This window comes from Manis pentadactyla, chromosome 1, assembly GCF_030020395.1.
Source record: "Manis pentadactyla isolate mManPen7 chromosome 1, mManPen7.hap1, whole genome shotgun sequence".
NCBI lineage: Eukaryota > Metazoa > Chordata > Mammalia > Pholidota > Manidae > Manis > Manis pentadactyla.
In genome coordinates this window covers 196,964,389-196,981,938 of record NC_080019.1, presented here as the reverse complement: position 1 = coordinate 196,981,938, position 17,550 = coordinate 196,964,389, and the positions used below count along the sequence as shown (strand labels likewise).

The 17,550-nt window shown below is 46.9% G+C and overlaps 1 protein-coding gene across 16 annotated transcripts in view; it reads right to left on the bottom strand.

Moving 5' to 3' along the window:
• Window positions 1–17,550, bottom strand: part of PCBP3 (poly(rC) binding protein 3) — a 291,192-nt gene that overhangs the window by 117,371 nt on the left and 156,271 nt on the right. The window contains exon 1 of one of the 16 annotated variants that reach the window (XM_036912129.2): window positions 9,083–9,102. The exons of the other annotated variants lie outside the window; for them this stretch is intronic. The gene's annotated coding sequence lies outside the window, so the exon portion shown is untranslated. Of the gene's footprint in view, window positions 1–9,082; window positions 9,103–17,550 lie in introns of those variants that run through there. 16 annotated transcript variants of the gene reach the window in all.

Sequence of the window (17,550 nt, the reverse complement as noted above, 5' to 3'; positions counted from 1 at the left end):
CGGTTTTCTACCTTTATCTCATATCTACGTACCACTTCAGCATTTTACTAAAAATAATAATAATAGAGAAATGTGGTATCCACATATAAATCAAGTTTAAAAATCAAATGAATATTCATATTTGAACTGACTGTGTATAGTTCATAATGCATGAACAAAACCGAAAGCTTCTGTGATGACTGCCCTTGCACTGTTCACCATGTAACTTATTCACTATGTAAGAATTTGTACTCCATATAAGAATTTGTTCGTTATGCATCAGAAGATTGGAGACTGACGAAAATTAGGCTTGGGGTGGATTAATGATTGTGCATTGAGTATTGACCCTCCTATACAGAAATTTATTGTGGTTAACAACTATTTGATCAATAAATATGAGAGATGCCCACACAAAATACATATATATATATATATATATATATATATATATATATATATATAAACACACTTCCAATTGTAAAATAAATAAGTAACCGGGATGTAATGTATAGCATAAGGAATATAGTCAAAATATTGTAACAACTTGGTATGGTGATAGCTGGTACCTAGAATTATCATGTATATAAATGTTGAATCACTGTGTTGTACACCTGAAACTAATGTAATGCAATACTGTTGTCAACTACCCTTCAATAAAAATAAAAAAATAAAAAAATAAAAAAATAATAAAAAAGAAAAAGAAAAAAGAAAAGTGCTGCTTTCCCACTGGATCTTTCAGCCTTGTCTTGATGGCACAGCCAGACACACCAGTGTAAGCAGTCTGCACAGCAGCGGTGGGCCCTGAGCGGCACTCACGTCCAGAGTCCTTCCAAAGAAAACTGGAGCCAGAGGCGGAAAGTGCACACAAAGCATACTAGCAGGGTATGCCACGGAAGCCCCTGGCAATCCACTTGCGGTAAGAGGTATGGCTTTGACATGAGCTCAGTGAACAGGATGATCAGGGTTGGCTACTACCGACGTGGTCCCTCCCTGAGAATCCACGTGGACATGGGTGATGCGGGCATGTGCACGGGTGTGGGGCTGGCAGGCTTGCCATCCCAACGAGCTGACTCCCTCTCCCCAGGGTTGCCTCTGAGCTTTTCACATGAAGACGACATCACAGCCAGCAAGGTGGCAAGTCCAGGACACCAGCTGTCCTCAGAGATGGGCAGCCAGCACTGTGGGGACAGAGGAGCCAGGCCAGGCCGGTGGCCTGGGGCAGCACGTGTGTCCACACAGTGGGCGGCTTCCTTCCAGCAGCAGCTGGGTCCAGGATGAGGCTTCTACGGGGCAGCCTGATGGAGACAATGGGTGAGCTGGAGGACAGTCCAGGGTCAGGGAGTGGGGGTGGTGACAAGAATGAGCTGGGCCCAAGACTTCTGAGTTCAGCCGTCCCACCTCCCAGGAAGGCAAGGGGACAGGCAGTGGAGGAAAAGGCAGTCATCAGGGGCACCAGGGCCCAGACAGGTGGGGCATGGGGAGAGCAGAGGGCCCATGGACAGCTGCAGCCTGAAAGGAGGGCTTGCGGGCGAGGCCATGTGGAAGGACAGAGGTGCGTACAGCAGTGCTGGCACTGGGCCTGAGGGCACAGCACACAGGGCTGCCGCTGACCGCAGAGGGCAGCAGTGAGCGAGGGGGGAGGTGGCCAGGGCTTGCTGTGGGGGTGGGCAAAGGCAGGGCACCAAGGGGGCCTCTAGGTCACATGTCAAGATATGCCTCTGTTGAAGCCGCCAGGCCTGAGGCCTGTCTCAGTAGCATCTCTTGAGCACAAAACATGCAAAGCACCACTGACGTGCCCAGTGCATAGCCCACTTCAACCTCAGCCAGCTGAGGGGACTGCTCACTTGAGTTCCACAGGCGTCTTCCTTTGCCCCAGCCTCTGTGTCCCCATTTCACAGAAACCTTTTCCATCGGGCTCGGAGACCCAAGGCTGGCTCCTGCATACTGCTCTTAATAGCCATGAGGGGCAGCCGGTGCCAGGTATGTGTGGTTTTTTTGGGGGTGTGGGCAGAAAGCTCTAATGAGAAGCAACTGTGTGCCCAGAGCTCCAGCTCTGACCTTAGGGTGTGGGTGGGCCCGTGTCTGCTCTGTGCCCTTTGGCCTCCCTGCACACAGCACTCAGCCCTGTTCAGCCAAGATCAGAGACTCACTCCAGGCACACGTACCAGGAGTCAACAGAGAACGTGCAGAACTATGGCTGGCTTACCCCTGCCCTCAGAAAAACGTGACCTTGGCCAAGTCTGAGGAGCTGTGCATGCAGTCCCTATGCAGATGCCTATGGAACTCCAGCCCCTTCCACCAGACACCAACCTGGGCCTCCTGCACTCAGAAACCTGACACACTTCAAGAGGCTGCTTGTCCTCTTCTCATTAGATTCTTTATTATATTCTGAGGTGTTGTTAACTAAAATTCCATTTGGAAGAAAGTACTGAGAAACAACAACAAGAGAACCTGGCTGCAGCACCCACTCCCGGCGGCCTCTGCAGTGACCTGGGCGCTGGCCCTTGGCCTGACCAAGGAACCGGGGGTCCTTTCAGGTGCATGCTAGCACCTCTCTCCCGGGACTCACAAGCACTGTCTGGAGCAGAAGGGCCATCACGTTCTCCACTGGGGAACTCATTTTACTTATTTGACAGTGTTTTATTGTGAAACAATTTCAAACCTTGAGAAAAGTTGCATGAATCACTACAAAGAACTTACGTATATCCCTTGACTAGTTGTCTAACTGCTCACATGTTGGCACAGCTGCTTGCATGCACTCACTCATTTTTATGCATCCATCTATCCATCCATTCTTGCCCCTTATTGATCCATACTATCTGAGAGTGATCAGCAATTACACTCCTTGACCCCAAAAACTTCAGTGTGAACCTCCTAAAAATAAGGACATTGGATTACCACCGGACAACAATCAAGACCAGAACATGCAACATCAATACGATGCTGTTACCAAATCCTCTGGCGGCCCAGAGAGCTGGCCATGCCACCAGACACTCCACTGCATCTGCTAAGTCCTCACAGCATAACCCTTCAAAAAGTAACTGCTGAAGGAGTTCTGGAGCCGTGAGATTAGAAATGCTATTATAAGTCATGCCTCCAAGTCAAATCTCACACAACTTTTTTTAAAGACAAAAGAAAGAAAAAAATCCCTATGACAATAAACATACACCACAAAGACATGTTAACAAACAGAAAAACTGTAATCTAATACCCTTAAGTTGATTAACAGACATGAAGAAAACGAGACAAGAGAAGAAAAAATATCAATCAGAATTAGAAAAATGTAAAAATGAGGTCACGGAACTCAGGAAAGAATCAGTAATACAAGAAAAAGTGTTTCAAAAGTCAAGATGTAATTAGAAGACACACCACATAAATAAACACAACAGAGTAAAACAGAATAAGAAAGAGAACACTTTTAAGAATCAAAAAGAAAACAAAGTGATGAGTAGAGGAGGCGGAGAGAGGCGCCGAGAAGCCCGCTGGGGGAAGCCCAGGGTGGGGGTGGGCGCAGGGGCAGAGCCGGGCCGCGGCCCCTCCCAGCCCCACCCAGCCCCGCCCAGCACGCCTCTGAAATCTAATGCAGAATGCGCTACTGAAGTCAGTCCGCCGACCTTTGATTTGTGCTTTGCATCTACAGATTATTTTAAGAAACCTGCACAATTTTTATATCACAATATTGCTGTTCTTGTAAAATAATTCTGGGAACTTTCGACTTTTTTCTGTACTCTAAAACAATTCATACACCTTAAGAATTTTATTTCCTTTAGGACATGATAGAACATGTGGGATGGGTCTGTGCCAAGTGAGAACAGAGCTCCGAGCACAGTTTCAGTCACTTCCATACTGACAGGTTATTCAGGCTTTCTACATCATATTGAGGCAATTTTGATTTACATTTTTCTGGAAAATTATTCATTTAATCTAGATTTCCCAATTTCTTTGCATAGAGCTGTAAGCAGCAGCCTCTGAAGGTTTTAATAGCCTCCACATCTGCAATTCTGCCTACTTTCTGGCTCCCCACGTCTAAAGTTCTGCCCTCTGCCCCCTGGCCACATGTGTCACAGCCTAAGTATGTCACGGTCCTTTTCCAGCTTTACTGCACCAAGCACCAGGTTTTCCTGTTCTCCTGTACTCACCTCTACTTTTATCTTCATTAGTTTTTCCTTCTTAGTCTTGAATTATTTTGTAATTCTTTCTCTAATATTTAGAGTCACAGGCTACTTCATTTATTTTAAATGTTTCTGGTTTTACATTTTCCCCTAAGAACTGTTTTGGCAGCATCCTTCATGTTTTGACATGCAGTGTCATCTCATTTTCATTTCTTTTAAAACGGTTTATGCGCATTCTAAAATCTCCAAGTGATGGCAACTGAGTTATTTTGGTTTTCATGTTTTGGTTATTTTCCATTCTTACTGTACTTTATGATTTTTGCTATTAAGAATTAATTTTCTTTAAAATACATGGCATATACTTGTGAAAGGTGCTGGTATGTAGGAAGGAAGGAACGATAACAGAGTTTGTAAAGAATGCTTTTCAAATCCTTCATAACCGTGTGAATTTTGTCTTCCTAATTTTTCAGTTGAAGTCTCCCATTACATCCTATTCTTAGAAGTTCTTCCTTCATAAATTTTGCAGCTATGTAATTATATACAAAGAAGTTAATGAATATCATATCTTCCTAGAGGATTGTGACTCATCAGAATGAACTGTCTTTGTCCCATCTAATGCCTTTATCTTTCTCTTGAATGAAACACTGCTAGGCCCACTTTCCAGTGACTGGCACTCACTCAGTACCTTTCCCATGAATAAACTTTCTGCTTCTGTGTCATTTTTAAAACAATCTGTTTTGGCCTTTTAATATAGAAACTTAACACACATTTGGACTAATGCCTACATAATGTGATTTCATACATTTTCCATGATTTCTAGTTTTTACCCTTCCACTCTACATTTGGTTTTGTTTCAGTTTTTCCTCCACAAGATTTGCAGTTGTACAACTTGCCTGTGACTGGTGGCCCCTGGCCAATTGCTTATGTGTTCAAATGCACAATTACACACTGCAGGCCTGAGGTTTAGGAGATTTTCAATTGTCTCCTGCTCGCTATGTAACACTCCATGTGCATGAGACTGTTTTCAGCTACCACCTTAATCTGCATGCCAATGTCCATCACCGGCAGAACAGCGCTAGGGCCATGTCACACTGGACTCTCCCTCCCCAGCACTGTGGGTCAAATATCATCTGCTCTCACAGATGTTCGTCTTTTTCTTCACTTTGTGAAAGTCTCAGGGGTTAGGCTGGTAACCTCTGAGTCCTTGACTATCTGAAAACACCTTTTCTTACCCCTTTAATTTCAATTAGAATCTGGCTGTGTCTAAAATCCCAGGTTTGGAATCATTTTTCCCAAATACTTTGAAGACACTGATCCAATTAATCCCAGAATACAAATCTATCATTGAGAAATTGGGCATCAATTGACAAGCAGATGCTTGCTCATCCTGTTGACCACTTTGTTGGTTTTCTTTTCTGGGGCAATATCCTGAAATTCTGCCCCATGTGTCAGGGCAGTTTTGGTTGCTTGTGCCCCTCCTCAACACTTGGCGCCTGGTGCCTTCTGTGCTCTGAGAAGCATTCCAGTGCATTTGCACAACCCATCCCCAGCCTTCACTCTCCTCTCTTCTTCAGACTGCCACACAGCAGAAAGTGGAGCTTCTCAAGCTCGCTGTGGTCCTACCTTTTCCTCTCACACTCTCCACCTCTCATCCTTGAGATGTGCACTCCGAAGGAGCTCTAGGTTCTCTAGATCTGCACTCTGGGAAAGCTCTCAGTCCTACAGGTCTGCATTCCAGAATAATCCTTGGCTCACATGTCCAATCACTGATTCTTTCTTTTACTCTGTTCTGTGTGACTCAAGCCATCCTCACTATTCCATTTTGACTAATTTTTACTTTCTAAAATATCTGTTTTTTCTTTCGAAGAAAAAGTGTTCCCTTTTATGAGTGTTCTTGTCATGCATTAACTCTTCCCTGAGTATCTTCTTCTGTCCTGTTTGGTGCATCTTTCTCCTGCTGTTGGTTCTCCTCAAATGCATGACAGCTCTCGGCCATGCCCACAGTTCTGCTCTTGGGAGGCTCGACTTGCCGACACTGGATGCTGGTTCTGTTCACTCTGCTCTGCCTCTGACATTGCAGGGGAGAGTGTGAGGCTCTTTGGAATGCATGTGCCAACACTTTGCTGCTGGAGCAGCTCCTTGCCCCTCTTTGGAGTTGGCAGTTGATGGGCACACAGGCCTGACTGCCCTGGCTCGAAGCCCACACTCGAAGTGGGAACTCTGCACATACCCAGGACCTTGCTGCACACACTGCTAGGGTGGGAGAGGCTGCCTGACCTGCTCCTCTGAGGAGAGGCTGCCTGTCAGTCCTCTCAGACTCCTGCCGTCCACTGACCCTGAGCTCACCCACATTAGGCCTCTCCAATTGTCATCTGGGATGTTTGATTTCATAAGCATTATTTGTTTCTTTCTCTTAATAATCAGTCAATCTAAATGTCAGACCCTCTGACTACACATCATGAATTTCTGTTATTGCTGTTGTTTAAAAAAAATTTGTCTCTTGAGGGATTCTGGTGCAGGGTGACAGTAGATGAAGGCTCTCAGGTGACCATCCTATTCCAACTGCAGAAGACTGATCTGTGTGCCAATCTGCACGATCTCTTTAAAAAGGAAACCCCCACTTAGGTTTTCTTTGCATAGCTAGTTGATACTGTGTTTTTAAAACTTTCTTAGCTATATGCTACTTTGATAGACATGAATTTACAACTGCCACTAATTGAAAATAAGGCAAGTGTGCCTGCCTGTGTCTCTTTCTTCCCAGCCTTCTGCCTGTCCTCCTCCAGGTCACACCCCTGGAGTCACCATCATCTTGGCACTCATGCCTGATAGCTCCCTGTGTCCTTGGCAAAGGCCACAGCACTGTTACAATGCCGCTGTGACGCCATGCCTCTGACCACTGCACAGCTGCACCGCACCCGCAGAAAATGCAAACCACTCAGGCTCCCACATAGGCGGCAGGTGCTCGCTCACCTGCACCATGCCCCACCTCCCCTGTCCACTATGCTCCTGAAGCTTCCGAGACCCCCGTACAAATTTAAAAGTGAATTATATGAAATTATCTTTTATTTTGTCAAAAACAAGTGAATACTGGCAGTACCTGAGGACAGCGTAACTTGCACACTGATCCCATCCAGCCTCCTGTACCGCCCTAGGCCTCCAGGTAAGGAACACGGGCCCACAGCAGGGCCCCTGCTGCCCTGCTGCCTCTCGGCAGCCACACAGAACTTCCTTGCCCCCCAGCACCCTCACCTTGCACTAAGTTCTTCACAGCTCTCTGCCCTCGCAGCCGGCTCCTCTGCCCTCTTCTCTCTTCCGTGCATCCCACATTTGCTTTTGTCTCTCCTCCAGGTGCCAGAATTGCTCAAGCTGCTGACTTGCCTGAAGCCCAATCCTCCCTCTCAGCTGAAGGCAGGGGTGGACTCAGCCTTTCTCCCTGCAGGGCTGTCCCCTGGGCCTCTGCATGCCCTCCCGGGGCCTGTGTCCTCCCCACCTGTGGGGTGGGCGTCCACATGCCATCCTTGCTTCTCTTCTTCCTGGGTGCACGTGCATGTTGGCTGCATGGACCCTGCCCAGGTATGCACCTCCAGCCTCACTTTCCAGGGCTCCAGACTATCAGGCCAGCTGTATGCTCAACAGTCCCCTGACTGTCAAGGTCTGCTGAGCTCATCCTCGGCCACCCGCTCCTGAACCTGCCCTTCCTGCAGCCTCCGCTGTCCAGCAGTCCATCCGGCCTTTCCCTTGCACTCTATCGGCACGCACACTCCACTTTCCAAACAGCTGACCCTGAGCAGCACTCCCTGCCTCCTCGGCACCTCTCACCTGGGCTCAGGGAGCATCTCCTCATGGGTCCCCGATGCCACCTGAGCATCTATTCTCCGGAAACCAGAGCAGTTCCACAAGAACCTAACTCGGCCCAGTCTCCTCCTCCCCACAAGAGAGGGAAAGCTCTTGCCAGGCCCCGGCACTGCACCCCTTTCCCTGCTGCTCACCTCCAGCCACAGTGGCCCCCAGCCGCTCTGCCGTCCCTCCCTCAAGGCCCTCGCACTGGCCCAGCAGTGTTCCCTCTGCCTGAAACGCTCTTCTTCATCCGGGCCCAGCCCCTCGCCTTCACTTAGATACCACCTCCTCTGTGACAATGACCCGCACAAGGCCAGCCCCGATGGCCCTGTGACCACTAATGACCCCAATCATACACGTTGTCTCTGCAGATGTAGCCGTGCTCACTCACACCTGCTCTCACTCCCTGTATCCACAGAGCTCGTCACCCTCTGGTTTCTCAGGTGTGCAGTCTGCCTTCTCTGGGCACACAGCCTGTCAGTGCATTTGCTCGTGGATCTGCCCAGCCCAGGACCAGGGCCTAGCCCACAGCACATGTCTGGTCTATCTGCTGGGTGACTGTTGAATCTGTGGTGGCAATTCCATTCTTCCAGCCTCATCAGAATTATTCCTCAAATCAATTCTGATTCTGATGTGTCTAATTACCTTCACTGGTTTCTAAACTGAAGAAGATGACTTGTGGCCAGTGAAAAGAGTCAACATTTGGGGTGATGAAGGATCACATTACTTAAGTATAAAGATATTCTTTCTCATCACATTACAAATTTCCCTGTTAAAGGAAATGAACAGACGAGAACAGGCCTACATCTGAGGGGGCATTAATACCAGCAGGTGGAGCTGACCCCCGTTAGGGGCCCTCTTGATGTGCCCCACGGCCCAGCAAGTTAATGGAAGTCAGGATACAATTCAGATGGAGAACCTCAAAAGCAATGGTCAAGCAGAAGGAGCCGCCAGAAGTGAGGACTGGTTGAGCTGGGGTGCAAGGGGGAGGGTCATGATCCGGGCTGAGGTGGGTCAACCAACAGGCACTGAGGTCAGGTGCAGGCAGGGCACAAGTGGGCAAAGCAGGCCAGGAGAGGCAGGGGTCACATGAGTCATCATCTGGAACAGGCGGGGCCGGGCAGGCAGGTCACCAGCGGGGTAGACAAGAGTACCTGGGAGCGTCTCCTTCTCCCGACCTGTGGATGCCCGTCCTGCCAGCCCACCTGCTTCCCCCGAGGGTGAGGGCACTGTCCATCTACCAAAGAGCAAGGGAAAAGCATCATGTTATGATGAACTCCGCAAGGCCAATGTTCTGGCACAGAATCCCACGAGGGCCCAATTCCTTACCATTCTCATGTTTTGGGGGCTCACAGGACACCATGTGCACCTGAAATTTGGTTTGGGTCCATCTGCAACTGTCAGACACAACTGCACAGGTCGCAGTGCTGCTCCCACAGAGACAGCACGCCCCAGGCTCCGCACTCCCGTCCATTCCCCACCCCACGCCTCCCCGCCTCACAGACCTTCACTTTTGCTGCAGGGGGAGTGCCCTGGGCCACAAATCAAAGCTGCAGTGTGGCTTGGGGCTCCCAACACACTGTCCGAACAGTGTGCAACCTCAGCTGTAGTGGATGCACACCTCTGCGGTCTGGTGACACAAGGTACCCAGGTATGCCATGACCACAGCCAAGCACCACTGTACTCGCTGGAACCAAGTCACTGAGGAGGTCCCCCCATGGCTGGCCTGCACCCAGCTCTGTGAGCAGGAATGCCAGTGCCTGCCAGGCCCCAACCATACAGGAGGTCCTCAGAGTAATTCAGGAGGTTCGCAAACACATCTAAAGAACTCAGGTGAAACCTTAAGATCTAGTCTTTTTCCTAATGAAACCTAATGAGCTCAACATTCCAGAAATAGGCACTGGATTTCAAAAACATGCAAAATCTTCCAAAGTGGGGAGAAACTAACAACTCTTAAGCACTTCATTATTTCCAAGCATTCCTGAATTTATTCTCCTACACCCAGTATTTGCCAGGTTGGGAAGCAGGTATAATCATCACCATCTTAACAGAGGAAGAATGAGGCTTGGGGGGAAGCAGCGTCATGGTCCAGGGTGGCACAGCTGGGCCTCTGGCCTCTCTGGGGCCCGCACTCTGCAGGAGGTAGAATTCCTTCCAAGGGTGTAAGTAAATCCAGGACACGTTGTTATTTTCAGCACCTTAATGACTATTATTGTGTGTCCCTTCTATGTAGGAGCAGTAATGATGCCAGAACATTCTCTGCTCTGCCCTGCTCTCTGAAGTGGTGGATAAACTACTTCATTTTGTCTTATTTTCCTCAATGACTGAATGATAGCAACATACTGAGTTTAGAATAAACCTGGCAGTACAGATTCTTTTATTAACAATAGTAACTATTAAGACTTCTGGGCCATAAGTGGTTTTCAAAACTATAGATATTTAAATATAAAGAGTAAAAATGAAATAAACAATGAAAAATAAGACTCTCTACTACTAATTCTGGGCTCAGCCCCTGTAAACATTCCCTGATAGTCTCTGCATGTGGGAGGAAAATGCACCCCAGGGCTATACTTGACAGCTTCTTTACCATCAATACCTCGTAGCATTTTTTTAAATCAGTATTTTCAAAGGTACCTTGGCATGAGAAATGAAATACTGTACTTTTCAATTTCAGAGAACTTAACCAAAATCTTGCCCATACATGTCTCTGCAGATTATGTCCCACCAAATTCACGAGTGCTGCTTCTTGAGCCACTGCCTGTATGATTCACTCTCAAATGTTACCTCATCAGTTTAAATGTTTCAGCCTATAAAACTGTGAAACATGCTTAGTGAGGCTGAGCTCTTTTTCATGTTTACTGAATACCTTCACTTTGCATGTATGGGAAGGGCCTGTTCGTGGCCTTGTCCTTAAAGAGAAAAACAGACGATGCCCAGGGTAATGCAGGAATCACCATACTTACTCCTCACCCACTGCCCACGTGCACCATCACCTAGAACCTCTCGTAATGTTCTAAGTCCCTTGGTATTGATTCCTGGCCTGGAAGCCCATGGACCACATCCCCCATGCCCTCTGTGTGCTTTCAGCCCTCCCACTCCCCCATAATGCTTCATGTGAAGCTCTGAACACTGGAACCATGTTCTCACAGTAGCCTGGACACCGTGCAGTCAGGGACCCCCACTGGTCTTTCCTGACCTTTCTCCCACTTGCCTGCTGCACAGTCTGGAGTTTGGTTCTACCTGCCCAGTGCTTTCAGCAAGGGCTCATGAAGATCACCTCCTCTAAGTTCCCCCATGCATGAAAATATATTGTTGAGAAAATTCTTTCTTTCCTGAAGATTTGGTATACTTTGCTACACTTTTATTTAGCATGAAAATTGCTGTGGAAACATCAGGGGCCAGCCTGATTGCTCTCCCTTATAAATGACATAGACATAAATAGAAAAAAGGACAAAAAACCAGGAAAAGTATTTCAGGACAGAAGACCAAATGGCCAATAAGCATGTGGAAAGGTATTCAGTCTCATCAGTAATCAAAGGTATGCAAATTAAAACTAAGAATAGATATAAACATGCACCCACTAGATGGCCTAAAATAGGACAGCCTGGTAATACCTTGCCAAGTGCTGGCAAGGACACAGGGATGCTTAGATACCTTACATCTATATAGGCTATTATTTGGTTCTAAAAGCCCTTCTGCTATATGAAAAAAATGTGTCCACTGACTGCAATGGAAAAAGTATGATGCATCCCATCCCCACCAAAGATAACCAAACAATGTTCACAGGGTGAAAAATATTATCAACTGGACAATGTAAACAAACTTATAAAAGTAGTAAGTAACTCAAAAGCAAGTAAGCATAGTTTGCATTTACACAAAAGCCACATGAGGAAGGTTGACAGCATGTGCCAGAAGAGGAGGACCACCTGGCCAGAGAAGTCTCTTTGGAAGGCACCCTCTTCCCTCTGCACCATTTTCTTCAACAGTTTATAGGCCTTTTTGAGGCTCATGGTCACTCTGCCCTGAGTGCACTTACAAACCGAGCTTCATCGCAGCAGAACACCAACAGGGTGAGAGAACAGCCAGGCCTCGGGTTTTTGGGACAAGTACAAACGGCTGCCCAGCAGAACAAAGCACCATGAGACACTTCCCCTGCGCCTCTCTCAAAAGTTGTGTGTGTGCAAACTGCACACAATGATGTTCATTCCCTATTTTCTGTGGAATACAAAGTGAAGGTTTTATTAAGTGCTTGGTAATGAATTACATCAACACCATTTTTCATTAGGGAAATGCAAAATCAATGACAAGAAAAACCCAGTTGCCCCATCATGCCTTTCACATGTTTTCTTGGTGCAGCAGATGCTCACATCCTTGGTCATTGCTAATTATGCTGTTGATCTCCATGGTATTGCATTTCAGGAGTTCCTTTCAAATACCAGACACATCTGATCTGCCAATGTTCTCTCAGCCGTTAGCTTGTCTTTCCATTCTCTTAGTAACATCTTTTAGGGAGCAGAAAACTTTGAAATTTTTGAATTTAATTAAATACAATTTATAAACTTTTTCTTTATGGGCAATGAATGCTTTTAATGACATAACTAAGAAAACTTTGCCTAATGAAACTGTTTCATGTTTTCTTAATGTTTGATAGTTTGAGTTTTAGATTTAGATTTCTGATCTACTTACATTTAATATATAATGGGAGATATGGATCAAAGGTCTTTTTTCCTTTTCAGATTCTGAATGTACAATTATTCTGGCACCACATTTTGACAAAATACCCCCTTCCCACTAAATTGCTTTGGTACTATGGTTGAAAATTAATTGATGATATATGTCTGAGTCTATTCTGGACTGTCTGTTCTGATCCACTTATCTGCTGTCTGTCTTAACACCAATACCACACTGTTTTCATAACTGCAGCTTATGATAAGTCATGAAATCAAGTAGTGTCAGTTGCCAAATTTCTACTAAAAACCCTGCTGAATTCTGATTGGGAGTCCACTGAACCCGTAGGTCCATCTGAGGAGCATTAACACCTTAACAACGTCGAGTCTTCTGAACCATGAGCACAGTGCAGCTGCCCATTATCCACGTCTTCAATAATTTCTCTCGGCAATGTTTTGCTATTGAAAATAAGCTCTCAGTCTTTCACCATTAATACAATGGTAGCTGTTGGGTTTCACGGATGCCACTTATCTGGGAAGCTTGCTTCTATTGCTACTTTCCTGAAGGTTTTATCTGGAATGAGTGTCGAATTTTGTCAAGTATTGTCATTGGATATATTGAGATGATACTGTTTTTCATTTTTAGTCTGTTAACATATGGTAAATTATATTTGTTAGTTTTAGAATGTGAAAGATATTTGCATTCCTGGTGTAATCCCCAATTATTTTGTCTATACTTTGTATTTATTTGATTTGCTAAAATTTTGTTGTTTTCATGTATGTTCATGAGGAATATTTGTCTACAGTTTTCTTCTCATGTTTTTGCCTGGTTTTGTTATTAGGATAATGCAGGCCTCTCAGAATGATTTGTGAAGTATTCCTTCTTTTTTAATTTTCTGGAAGGATTTGTATAGAATTGCCACTATTTCTTCTTTAAATATTTAGTAAGATTCACTAGTAAAGCCATTTGGGCCTGGAGGTTTTTTGTGGGCAAGAGGAGGAGTAAAATTGTAAATTTGTAAATTCAATTTTTACATATAGAAGGCTACTAGGATCACCAATCTCCACTGAGTTATAGCTTTGGTAACTTCTTTCAGAAAATGCATACATTCCATCCAAGTCACTGAATATGTTGGCACAAGGTTGGTCAAAGCATACCCATTTTTTCCTATGTCCGGCTAGAGGTTAATCGATTTTACTGATTTTCTCAAAGAACCACCATTTGCATTGGCCGGTTTTCTCAATTACTGCTTCTAGTTTGCATCTCACTTATTTCTGTTTCTGATTGCTATTGCTCTTGTTCTGGTTACTTTAACTTGATCATCTGTTTTGGGTCCTTGAGATGGAAGGCAAAGTCACTAATGTGAGATGTTTCTCCCTAATAAAGTTTCTGTGCTGGAGCTTCCCTTAGGTGCTGCTTTATCTAACTCTCAAATGCATTGATGTGCTGTGTTTTCACTGTCATTCATTCCAAAATAGTTATAGTTTCTTTTTTGGTTTCTCCCTGACCCATGGATATTTACAAACATGTCATTTAGGTACAAGTGTTTGAGGGTTTCCCATTCTGCCTTTCTATTACTGATTTCTAATTTAGCTCTATTATGGTCAGAGAACATAGCTGGCGTGATCTCAAGTCCTTTCCATTTACTTTATGGCCCCGAATAGACTCTATCACAGTTAATGTTCCATGTAGCCTACTCATGATGGAACCCTCTCTCAAACATCTGCCTGCCCAGTGCTCTGTTGCTCACACGGCTGGTCCTGGACAAAGTTCAGAAGAAAAGAGGCATTTCTGAACTCCAGTAAGACTCGCTTCTGACAGGGTTGGGCAGGTGGGGGGGCACCTCCGTTACCATGGTCGCCCTCCCTCCCTCTCCTCCTTAGCAGCCATTTCTGTGGAAAGTATGAGGACGAGCTCTTGTAAAGGCTTTCAGAGTATGGGGGCAGCACTTGGGCAGAAGCAGAAACTCACTGGGAAAACCATGCAACCAAAGGGCTGTGAGGGAAAACATGACCTCATATAAAGAGGTTAAGACCTCCAGAGAAAATACGGACATTGGATCATTGTGGCCTCAAGGAAGGCTTGGTTGCTCCAATATCTGGAGTTTACTCACATCTCAATTTAGCTAATATTTGGAAACTAATGCTAATCTTAAAAGGAAAACCCATCCCTTAACTTGTGCAGTTCATGCATGTTGTGAGGCCAAGCAATAGCAGAGGGAAGAGAATTCCAGGCAAGTCACCCCACCCTGCTGTTTAGTGAGAACTCTCGTTTGATAGAGCAAACACATTGAATTCCCTCCTGCACAACTGTCCTACTTTTTTCCCACATGTAAGTTAGCAAAGGAAATGAATATAGTGATTTTACCTGGATTTGTCATCTAAACTATTTTACGCATCACATGACCTCAGAACCGTTGTCATGCCAGCTTGCGTTATGCCTGACTGTCCCTATATTGTCTCTGACAGGGGCCATCCACGGGGCCCCTCCACCACAGCTGCATGTGTCCCCACCTCACCCCTTCCAGGACCTGCCTGCAGCCCTTACAGGGATGCCCCTCCCAGGCCCCAGTCATGCTGCATACAGGCCAAAGAAATGTCCTGCCTCCTTCCTCCTCTCCACCCAGCACCCTGCCTTGTTGTGGCAGCCACAGGCCAAGCATGCAACCAGGCCCTGCCATGCAGCCTCTGCCAGTGCTTACTGCCCTGCTCTGCACCTGGCCGAAGTGGTGAGTGCCACACCCGCAGTGATGCTCCTCTGGCCACACCAGCGATGTTTGCCCCCTGTTCAGGACAATGTGCTGCTCTCAAAGTGCTCAAAACTGATGCTCACTCTTAGCCACCTGCCACACCACACTGCTGAGTGAGTCTACAGTCAACCAAAATCTCTGATTCAATCTGTCATCTCCAAATCTCAACTGGATACCTACCAGGGGCTTCAAGGACTAGTTCAGTGAAGACCCACTGACCACGTTGCTTACAGGACTCTGTGGAGAATATTAGTTAGCCCTTTGTCCTGGCCTTAAAATATATCATCTGCTAGACATGAGCAGCAGTGTTGGGAGGAAAGTGTGGTTTTGTCAATGGACAACGATGTAGGCCCTTGCCTGAGCGAGAGGGAATAACTTGCACTTCAGGCCAGGAGGCAGGGCTGGTTACAGGAGGCCAGGGACCCAAGCACCCCCAGTTTGCTCTCTATCCCCAAACTTTCAGTGAGCAGGGCAAAGGAATGAAGAAAACAAGCCACTCATAGCAACCAAAGTGGACGCCCTTCTCAAACTGCCATGTAACAGGCTAGGAGTCCTAGGTCCCTCCAAAGTCCTTCCAGAAAGGCTGTGCATCATGGGGTGGGCACAAGGAGAGGCTGGTGTGGTACACAGCTGGCTTGTGGAGGAGGCTGGTCCCAGGCAAGTGGGCACCACATAGGGACCAGGGACCTGGAACCTCCTGTCAATACCCTACAGGCTGCTGCTTCCAAAGTGAAGTGAGCCAGCCCACCCGAATGTCACCCAGCTCAAAGCCCCAGGGCCTACAACCGGGTCCAGGTGAAAAGTGAGGGGCCCTGCAAAATTTGTGGACACACTTTGGGACACAGATAAGACAGGACTGACTTTTCCTTCAGGGAAGAGCAAACAGAAAGAAAGAAACACAGAAGCCATGAAAAAGATCCTGCCACACAAAAAAATACAAAACTGCAGAGGAGGGAGACAAAGAACATATGTTCAGAATATGGACAAAACAAATAGGAGTGACAATTCAGCTGCCTGCCACGTGCACTCAGAGACAGGAAGGAAACAGACTCAGGAGCCAGGTTAAGGAATGGCAAGACAGCGGCATTAGAAAGAAAGGGGGTATCAAGAAACAGTTATGATAGGATTTCAAATAGCTTCAGGCAAAGGAAAGTCCAGCCAAACGGTGGAAACAGGCAGGCCCTTGGGACCTGGAGGAGAGCTTCACACAGGATGACCGGCTCTCCCCTCACTCTGGATTTCTGGCACTTGAGAGAGGTGGCCGGAACTGTCCCAATGCCAGGTCCCTCTGTGATGGGGTTGCGGGGTGGTGACCGGAATCGGACTGCCAAGCCCACAAGGAGGCTCCTGGCGTGCTCTCCAGCAGCTCCCTGCTTGAAGGGCTGGCCCGTCAGGCTGCTCTGGCAGCATGCATGCCCACCTCCTGAGGCGCAGGTACAGGTCTGGGAGGGCATGTTCCACCCCAGGCAGTGGGAGGAGGCAGAGGGAAACGGGCCAGCAGCACTGTGCCCCAGCACCTCATGGGCACCAGCTGTTCCCCAGTGAGTGAAGGGACGCCCGGAGCCAGGCAGGGACAATGAAGGAGGTGGGTGGAGGGCCTGTAGCTGGCGTCGTCCCGCGCCTGGAGTGCCGCTACTATAGACACGTCCCCTGAACTTGACAGGCAGAGGCACTGTCCTCAGGAGCAGCCACAGCCTCTTGCGGGTCTTGTTCACACAGGACACATGCTGGCATTCTGCAGCAGTGCCCCTGCACCGGGGAGGAGGCTGAGGCACCCTGGCAGAGAGGCGGGGGCCATGCTGGGCGGTGGGCGGAAGTTCCCGGGAGGCTGCTGGCTGCTGGGCAGGGCGCACATTCACCAACATGTCCTGAGTAGTCCTCACTGTTTCCTTTGCTAAACAAATCTGCTCTCCGCAACTTATAAAACAAGTCATGCTGATATATTGTATAAATCTAGTTGAATTACCAGTAAACTACCACACAAGAATGTGATAATGATATACTAGAAAATTTAAATAAATCTCCGTTCAAATGTATCTGCTCTGCCACCCATAAGAACCATGATTATATCCCACAGTGCGAGGCTAAGCAACAAGAATTCTGCTAATGATTTCCACTGTGTAACTGAAATGCCTTCAGCAATTTAATGCAGGTAAAAGCTAAGTCAAGTAACACAATATTCAAGAGTGAGTGTCTCTAATGGCA